Raw genomic sequence first — 10,814 nt, forward strand, 5'->3', positions numbered from 1 at the left:
CCTCAGCTGTTGGCCAGACGTGCAGAAGTTCCTCGATCGGTCTCACCAGATTAAAAAACGGGAGCGATGGCGAATATTCCGCACGTTCCCTTTCCAGCCTCGCATTAGCACAACAAATGGCGAACTCGGATCTTGCCGGGAGGCCGGTGTCCGGCAGCGTTGTGGCGGGCGCTCCCTGGGGCGGCGGGCGAGATCGGCTGCTAATAAAAACATCTGCTTCGTGCCTCTTGAGTGGCTTCCGGCGGCCTCGCTCAGGTCCGAACCGCAGCTGTTCCTTCACCACCCAACCGTTACACAACCACGCCGCCGCCGCCGTCGCCTGTGTTGGGGACGTGGAAGTAGGGCGACTGCGAACGGAGGAGAACCCCGCCGCCGCCCTGCTCGGCTGGTGGAGGCGACCCACATTTCCTAATCCCCCGTATTGTCAGGGCGTACGGGGGAATTACGGGAGGTTCTTCATATCCGGGGGCCCAAACAACGTTGGCATTTTATCTCGTTCCTGCCCCAGTTGCGGCGGCGCTGGCTCACAGGAGAGCTCATTACGCGCCTCTCTCAAGCCGAGCGGCGTAAACGCTCCGGTTCCAGTCATCTGCCCTTTGCAGCACGTTGCCACGACGTCAGCGTCTCCTGCCATTTTTTATTTTTTTTTTGAACGAATCGTAATTGAATAGGTTTAATATTCCGCCCTTCATCTCCCCTGCACCACAGCAGCCACATCAGGTTTCCGGTGACATTCCGGATAGCGGCGCGTGGAAATGGTGTTTGATGAAAAGCAGATCTACCTCTGAGGAACCTGCTTAGTACAATTCCCACGGCCACTAGAGGACGCAGGCGGCCTCGCCATGCAGACTATAAAATCGGATCGATTTGTAAATTGAGATCATTGGAAACGTACAAGTCTCCCCAAACGGCAACTAATCAAGCACTTAAAGCAGAACGTGTCCGTATCCGCGGAAAACAAGTCTATAATTACAGAGAAGTCATTAACACCATCCTTTGCAAAAGCAAAATATTAATTAGTTTCAGTAGGGTGACTTGATTTCATTTCATTCAGGATTAATTGGATCTCAAATTTAAATGACGAGAGATATTAATACACTGGTGGCATTATTGATCGGTGTTGATTTTTTCCGAGACATCGTTCCTCTAGTTTTAAACAATGCTGTGACGCCGTCCACTTTGACGATTGCATTTTCACTGAGTCAGGAGGTTTTTTATATGTCAGCATTTCAAGAAAACTATATTTAAAAAATGTCATCATTTAAGCAATAAGGCATTAGAAGTCTTATTATGCTATATGAGATATTGGGCATGAGTTCAGTAGGTCAGCACACCAGCGTCAATATCTCCCTGCACAGCATGAAGTCGACTGTACATGGGCCCTGTGTCAACTGTTGCAGTTGAGAGGTTATATGTAAGTATGAAGGACGCACGCGCACGACGTCACGAAACAGGGGTTTAATGCATGGTGGACAGGACAGGGAAGACATCCAGTAACAATGACCCGACGTCAAACAGACACGGACAGGGCAGCTTTATACAAACATACACAGGTGACAACAATCCGGAAACATAATGGCTCAGGACCAACATGAAACCTCGGTCCGAATCCCAGACCCGGGGTAACCCCTTCCAGACCGCATCATGACAAGTTTAAGTTGAAGTAAATTGATGACTACTTTAGTCTAGCTGTAGTCAATGAATATTGTATTTTAGTTTATTACACCCTATTCGTCTTTTTCTCCCAGCCATCTACTTACCCACCACCATATATTTACAACCCACCACAAATATTCTGAAATCTAAATACTGTGCTGATGGGAATTGAGGAAGCAACGTCATCAGTGCTACTGAGACACAGAAAGAATTATGGCATAATAATAACACGATTAAACAAAAGGAAAACACATTTAGACTCATTTATATTCATCAACAATATTACATATTTGTTATATTTGGTTATATTCACCGTAACATATCCAGCATTTATGTTACATTTCATCGTGTCTTACCAAAGACATTTAGTTAAAAATGTAGTTGATATAAACAACACTATTTACTACCGTTGTGTACCTGAGCAGGAGGTTTAACCCCGTGTGTCTCCAGGGGGACTGTCCCTGTCACTACTGTTTGTAAGGCGCCATTGACATAATCTTCTAATTGCCATACATGTAAATAAATGCATGACCAAGCTACTAACATACAGGAGATAGAAGTAATTACTTAAAATGAATCGATATCTTTTTAAAAAGTGAAGGGAGAAGACCATGCAGCCACCACTATTTTGCTCGAAAGATGTGCCCAGAGAAATATGGCAATTAGATCTCTGTGTGCGGATGGTGAGTCTTGGGCACCTGATGTGGACGCCTCTGTTTCTGGAGAGGAAACACAGTAAGAGTAGAAGTGTAGTAACCATGGGAGACCGCTCTTAATGGGCTCTTGGCCAGGCCAGACATGAAGTCAGCAAGTCAGCTGGCTGAAAACGCGGCTAGAAATCACTGGGGGTGGTAGCAGTGAGCGCCAGGCTGGAGGCTGTGTCAGCTTTGATTGGCTCTCCCCCGAAGGTCCCGGTCGTTTGTAATTCCAGCAGGTGCCGTTTGTTCGATGAAGGGGACTAGCCTGTGTGCTCAAGCGCTGGGGGGCCAGAACAACAGCAGCTTCCCCTGCTGAAATTAGTCCGAGTAAAGTATGTGTACCTACTAAATTGCTGAAAGCGAGTGCAGTTATTGACAAAGGTTTTATGAAATTGCGGTGAGGATAAATGGGCAGATTGGAGCTTGCAAGTAAATGACTCTGAGAGCTTGTCAACATTCTCAAATGTACATACTTCATTTTGCACAGTTTACAAATCATTATAATTAAAATCTTCTTTAAATGAAATAAACATTTCATTATTATTATTATGTCACATATTCATATCATATGAAGGATTTAAATCATGTGATATGTTTTCTGCTTTCTAAGTACTGTAACAAGTCACTTTTAAAAGAAGTTGACATTATTGCATGAATAGCATTCAAAAGTAAATATACTGTTTAAAAAGTCCTGTTTAAATGCAATTTTTTTTTTTGCATGAAATTTTATATTTCCAGAGGGAAAAAAGGAACCATAACACACATGTTACATCATGTTAAGGGAACCTGGAATTTTTGAATGACATTCATGTTTATTTTGACAGGTTTGGTTTTTCTTTTTAAATACATGATTATTAAGTAAAGTAATACTTGGACATATTTCAACAATTCTGTTTCAGTTTTACAATTGCACCATCTTTACATTTTTCTGTACTCCAACAAAATGCCACAAAGTGGTTCAGTTTTTAAATGGTCGAGTGTGGGCAATATTAAATATTATGCAGTCAGAATGAACCCTGGCAGCAATTTGGGTCATTATTAGAATCGTTTAGAACTTTTTTTTTTAAACTTGCTGACATTTTGCTAGAACAGAAGCTTGGAGGGAGGTAAAAACTTTAATATTGTCGTCACTAGTTAGGTGTGACACCCCGGGGCCACTGGGCGATGACAGCCGGTGCCGAGGCACCTGGTTAAGGAGTCCTGAGATTAGGAGTCATAATCTCATCTAAAGCCAATTAAGCATGATTACTCAGGACTCCTTACTCAGAGTCCAGTTCCGTGGACTCTTGCTTTACCTTTTGTTCCTGGTTGTGCACCACACATTTGGGTCGATTTTTGGTTTGTTCTTGTTTTGGTTTTCCCCTTTTTGGCCATTGCGCCATTTTATTATAATAATTGTTTTATTAATACAATCCTGTATGCCAGATGCCCTGTTCCTGTGCTTCCTTCACCCCGTCAGCCCCGAGTCGTGACAGAAGCTAATGAAAGCTCTAGAGAACATTCCCATGATGAACGATCGGCTGGCTTCCCTGACTTCCCTGAGATCCAGCATCTCATGCCAAGGTTTGGACGAACTCCTTGGACCAGGGAAAGGAAGTTTGCATCATGTGCCTGAACATCAAAGGCCCTTTTGATAAAGTTTGGCATCGTGGTCTGAGCAGCGAGGCTTGATCTTTTTTTATTTATCGGGCAAAGGAACAAATAAAAAATGTTGAAAGACACCGCAGTGTTAGGTCCAGACATTTTCTAAGGATTGATTCCTGCTCCCATTGAACATTGTTTAATGTTTTGTCCTAGAATTTTTATTAATAAAATCTATTCAGCGAATAGCAAAGACAAATATAGCTCAAGACTGCGTATTCTATAAACAGTAAAAAATTACATTTTAAAAATTTAAATGTTCAATCTTATTAACAAAATGTGCCAGTTTTCAAGCCTTTAAGAAGCAGTATTTAAAGTGTAAAGCTTTCAGGAAATGGTCTACAAATATTAGTAGTTTTAATCCATCATTTCATGAGAGCCAAAAATGGACATTTTATTGTGTATATGTTCATATTCCAGTAATAAATCCGGTTGCCTGATTAAAGTGCTGTTTTGACCGTTTTAAGTTTAAATTGAATCATATTGACGTTGAATAACTCATCATACGAAGACATTCTGAGATGCAGAAAAAAGTGCTGGGTGCCTGAGGATGTTTCACTTCATGCCACCATTGTGGGATGGGACTTGTTGTCTTTTAATAATACCAGAAGGACTGATGCACAACTGAGGCCATTGTGCTGCCTGCGCTTAGACATATGAAAGTCTTATGAAACATGAGTTGTTGTTGCTGCTGCTGCAATTCTGCGTGAACACACTCCCACCTGGACCTACGGAAGGGGTCTGAGCGAGGAAGGCATGGAGGTTTTCCTCACTTATCACCTGCCTCTCAGTCAGAGGCCGATGTGTGTGATGGATGTGTTTTAAGCCTGTGTTGTTGTAAAATGGTGCAGGCCCTTTGATGCCAGACCTGCGCCGGCTTCTCGGCCCTCGGGGAGTTTCAGCAGAGATATCATTAACCTCTCAGGCCCCAGGGTGCTGGAAGGTGGGGCTCACCTGCACGGGGCAACGAAACAATATCACTTCGCCTTGACCAGTCACTTGTTGGAATATTGAGACGTGAACGCAACATTTCACAGGTCACACCACCACCATCATGGTGAAATGAACTATTTATTTAAAGATATTGCCTGAACAAGAGATTCTAGGTTAAGAACAAGGCACTCTGATCATCTGCCGTTCTGCTGCAAACCATTCGTTTTAAATATTGTCCCATTTAGCCACGTTTGTGAGCACTTACTGCTGTCGTTTCGCATAAAACCCACATGTTCCTTTTATTCTGCGGCTATTTAGCTGTCGTGCTCCATCCATACTGGAAAACCTCGGGGCTCAGACATTATCCAGGGTTTTGTGGACACTGCGCAGTGACCATGGCCGAGTGTGGTAGAGATTTTCTGGAAGGAACAGCCTCGGGCCCGGCTTCACAGGCAAGATGACCTTTTCCTTTCCTTTAGTTGTGGTTATTTTACTCGCTTTTTTTTTTTTTTTCAAGTCCCCGTGCTGCGTTCAGGTATAAGCTTCTTCAGCGCATCCTCCCGTTGGTCTAACAATGCGCCGTTCTGCCTCTGCTGTGGCGACGTTGAGCGCTTGACTGCCGACTCCACCCAATCAAGAACATAGCTCGGCACTTTTCTGATTTTTGGAGGACTGGTCTTGACCTGATCAAGGGGTTTTGAACATTTTATTCCTTGAAGCCTCGCTCGGTGCAGAGAGCCAAATCACACAGCAGCAGCGGCGATTTGCTTCGCTTGACATTTTTCTACTTCTACTAAACTACTTCTCGGTTTCCCCGGAGTCCTACAGTGGGCACAGTGTGCCATTAATTAGAAATTCAGTGTTAATCGTCTGTAAGTGAATCGTTTATGGCGTTCGAGTTTTCAGTATTAGATCAGTAATGGGATATTGATCAGCCGCTGATACGTTGTAGTATTGGTGATAAGATGAAGATAATAACAAGAATTACCACAACGACTAGGCAGCGGTAGCCTAGCGAAGGGTTGCGGGTTCAAATCCAAATCCGCCAAGGTGCCGCTGAGGTTCCCTTGATCAAGGTGGCGTCCCCACACACTGTCATGGCTGCCCACTGCTCACCAAGGGTGACGGTTAAATACCGTTCAACTATTACTAATAATAAAATTCTTTCTTTATCATGTTGCATTTTCTTAAGAGCTCATCATCAGTTGAGTTTATTATCATCAGTGTATCACCCATCTTCCATAGATTGTGATGAACTCTGAGAATTCTGGTTTATACAGTCATGGTGGCTGGGAGGGTCCTGCTAAGGGGCGTGACGCTCAGGGATTTAAGGGGGACATAATCTATAACTGTGAGGGTTGACTGGGTGATAATTGGGGTCGACACCCACGACCCACCCCAATACAACCAATCTGTAATGCTGTAGAAAATCAGACTCTTGACCGGCCATGATTTATTGGTTTATAGAAAAAATGAATAGCAATGCGTTAAACAGCTCCCTTTCCTGAACTGTATGTTTGGTATAATAACAATTTTGAGATTTCTATCATTGTGTGATTATATATTTCCTATTCAAATAAAAAAAAAACTTTTAATTTGCCCAGGGAAATTGTGCAGTGACGTCCCCAGAGGTCAAAATGAAATAAATACATGGAGAGAAAAATATCCTCCGCTTTTGAAATGATTCACTGAAGCTGAAATTATAATTTAAGTCATCCCAAGGGTCCAAATTGAAACAATCAGCATGGTATATACTCAAAGGACAGGTTCAATATGACTGTGACGTTCTTAATGAAATAATCAATCCCAAGAAATATGCGTGTTTGTGTTTTGTCTGGATATAGATTGAATTGCTAATCAAATTCATAGCTTCCTCCAGATGTTTCTATAAATATTAACTAAATGTGGAGCCATGATCACTACATGGAGCCACATGCATAATAACACACATGCAGAGGCATTTTGCTCTTTTGAATTATGACTTATCCTTGAAAACAGTAGGATTCCAGATGGCAGGGTGCATAATTATGTTCATTTTTACACTTCTTTACCCTCAATATGGGTTCAGAAACTTCTGGACACAAAAACAATGAACAGCAAGCTGCACTTAAATGATGGAAACAGAAAGGACGACTCTATTATTATGTTATAATTGCAGTTATTGGTATCATATTTTGCAATAACTATCCACTCATGATGATCAGTGTCCCAGTAATCTCACCTCCTGGACACGATCCCTAATTGCTTCAGATATATAGTTTCAGTGCATAGACACCTCCACACATTATACCAGGAACAAATAGCAGATTAAAAACTTCCTGTAAGTAATGTTGGCTGATGCTTAAACTCCTTCCACGTCGGACTTGAAAGACTATGTGGGATATGATGTTATCACAATCAGCTGGCATCTTATGACAACCACACGCACAATAGTGTAATTTACATAATCATCTACAGTCCATGTATTTCTTGGCCCTCTTCCCTCTTCTGTCTGTTCATTGGCAGAAAGGCCTCGGCTGCATTCAGGACCCCCGCTGAACGATGTAAAACTGTTCATTTCATGTGAAACCAGTCTCAGCTCTTTCTTTCTGTGGTAAGTGAATAAATTGTGAACAGTGAATATAAACTCCAATCCGAATTAAAAAAAAAGAAACGTGGGTAGACAGTGACTGTGTTGCTAAAATGCATCGGGAAGCTCGCTACGCTGCTGCTTCCTGTTAAATCTCTGTTTGCTTTTGTGTGCACTTTTTCCCCCACCTTGGCTTGCATTTAGCGGCGACGGTGGGTGTTTTCTTCCACCGCACAGCTTAAAAAAACGAGGCTCTTGTACTTTGCGCGCTGCTTTGTGCAAAGCAGGATTAAACCACTCAACCACACTCAGCTGACATCGCACCATGCGGAAAACATGCATGCGCAGCGGGGTTGGAGAGATTTTTTTCCCCAGTATATACGTAAAATTTTTGCCATTGATTAGAAAGGCTACAAAAGGTTCATTGCAACCAGCGAATTTGTCATTAACCCGAACAAAGTCATTATTGAGTAATGAGCATACATCATACATGCATGCAAAAGCAGCTATTGTCTTGTTGTCTCTGACTTATGGAGCATTTATATATATATATATATATAAGTTCTCCATTACAGAGGATGGGGATCAGTCAAATTACAGAGTGCCGTCATGTGGACCTGTCATGAAAAGACTTTTGCTACTTCCAACAATCTCTTAAATCTTTTTTTTTTTTTGCATCAAAGTCACATTGCTGCTGATGCGCATTAAAGAAGCCTGCAACCCAGGCCCGACCCGAAATTGATGACACCGTTCTTGATCTTTCTCATCCCGTGTTTTTTTTTTTTTTTTTTTTTTTCACGGCGCTTGTTTTATGTGTCGCTTCAATTAAGAAATGCGCCTAAAGCCTGATTACAGCGAACGGCGTCGCCTTAAATGCGACCTACATTTTAATGGCAGAAATGAACTCAGCCATAATTAAAGCACTTTGTTGAGGAACTCCGTGGCGTTTCGTGGCATCGGTGTTGCTGGCTGTTTACACCCCTTTGCCTGTTTTTGGGCTTCCAGGATACTTATGAAGGTATTAACCCTGATGTCCCTGCCAAAGGGGTGGAATAAGTCACTGGACGCAGACTCGCTCCTAACGGCTGAAAGAATCCATCATGGTGCATCGAGGCTGCCGCGCTTATCACAGAGCTGTCTTGGGTCAGCAGGCTTAAAACAAACACAAGTCTGGCTTTAGGGTAAGATGCAGGCAGCAGGTGTGTGTGTGTGTGTGTGTGTGTGTGTGTGCGTCGCTCCTCTAAAAGCACAGTCTAAATGTACATCATTACTCTGTTTTATGTAGGCACAGCTCTTTTTTACTGGACGTTGTGCTTTTGTAAATCTCCCCCAGAGGTTATAACGTCTGCACTTAGTGAACCAAAAAAAACAAAAAAAAACAAGATTTAATCGTCTGTTTCTCCATGTAGTGATGAGGGCTTTACATTTAGTTCCGATTTATAGCAACATGTGGAGGAGGCTCCAATAAAATAGAAACATGCACATTTCTACCCTATTTATACCACTGGTAAAGTTGCATTATAACATGTAAGGAAGTTTGTGTACTTATGTGTAGATTTATGTTCATACGTGGTCCTTCTTGAGCTCGGATTGTTGCAATATTCTATGTTTCAGGACGCTTTTCTGGTTCCTTCAGTGCATTTGTGCATCTGCTGTTAAGCTCCAGTCCCCCATTGTTCTTCTCCTCTCTGTACGGAGGGAGAGCTGCTGCCTCTTCAAAGGCCCATCACCCTTTCGCAGATTATCGGTAAGTAAAAATGCCACACGCACCCGGCAACGATAAAAACGCCAAAGTTTCCACTTCAAAGTAATCTCCAGTTCTATTTAAATCTGCACCCGGGCCCTGATTTGTCGGGTCTCTGGTATGCATAATTAAAACTGCCGTGATTGAGACACATGGAACCCCCCCCCAGTCCCACTGCAGGTGTCTGGCCGTGGATGCGGTGTGACTAAACGCACGCCGAAAGACGATCCCTCGCCAGAGTGCGACTTGTGGAAACTACGCCGTGTAGTTTGCTGATTTGACTTCCCACCCAAATCGATGTGTGAAAGTAATCCTCATGATTCAGTGCCTGGGCTGTTTATCCCGGTGGCTTTCCTGGCCACTCGCTCAGGTTCCCGCGTGGGTCACCAGTGCCACCATGTGGTGGCCTGTTGTGCGCGTGTGAGAACGGCACACTGAGGTTCATGCATCCTCACTCGTGCATTTTGAGTATTCTTCTGGAAAGGAAAAAATGTAAGTTGCCATAGAAACCCATTTCCCAAGCAAGCCATTCCCAGTGGTTAAATATGCATGATTTAATTAAAGGCAAATTTCATATTTTTGTGAAAACAGACTCCTTCCTACGTTAATTACGCCCATTGAATTCCCAATGAAGTGTGATCGCCGTGACAACCGCTCTGTCATGGAAGAGTCACGGCAGTTTTTCGAGAAGCCACTTCCACCCCGAAACAGTTAATCGACAGACAAGCCGGAGAAGAGGCCCTCCAGAAAAAAAGAGGGGGCAAAATTAGGCCCGCAAGTAGTAAATCCCATAATCCCGGTGTTTGTTCAGCAAATTACAGAGCCTGTTTAGTTATGAGATGGTTAAGACAAGCAGGGAAATGCCACCTCTGCTGATGTGACACATACCCCAGACTTGGTGGCAAAAAAAATAAATTATTCCATAGCAAACAGGTAATGTTCTGGCAACATTCCCTTAAGGTTCTCTGAAGTTTGATTAAACGTTAAAGTAGTTTTCCTGGAACCCACCTTTCCTGAACATTTTCTCGAGGGTCTGTTAATGTTATATCAGACAGAAAGGTGGAGTTTTTCTTTGATCAAGACCCCTCACTGAGCAGCCTGGCTGGAGACAGGAATGTTAAGGAATCGTTCCTGAATAACCTTAGGGAAATATTAAGAAAAGTCTTCCCAAGGTGAGTGTCACGCACACGGCACCTCTTCCCCGCCCACCTTTTGCACCATTCTGACCTCTGACCCAAATGTCCAATCAAAGCCCACGCCTGTCAGCCCTGATCAGCCTCACGCCGCACTCTGTACCCCTGTCTAAAGTTCCTTACGTTGAGGAACTCTGCAGGGACATGCTGGAAAGGGACATCCTGTGGCTTTGTCTGTAAACTGATGTCTGTGTCCAGTCCATCAGTTTTTTTGGGTCCTCGGTCCCCTATGCCGAATGTAGCATATTACCCGGCATATCCCATATTTTACAGCACCAGCTGTTTCCACAATCCTTTCAAAAGTGTGTGTTAAAATGTTTCGTGTTGCCAAGTAGATGTTTGGCGGTGTGCTCAGCATTCAGCCGTATTCCCGACGAGAG

The sequence above is a fragment of the Denticeps clupeoides genome, chromosome 8 (assembly GCF_900700375.1).
Source record: "Denticeps clupeoides chromosome 8, fDenClu1.1, whole genome shotgun sequence".
Lineage (NCBI taxonomy): Eukaryota > Metazoa > Chordata > Actinopteri > Clupeiformes > Denticipitidae > Denticeps > Denticeps clupeoides.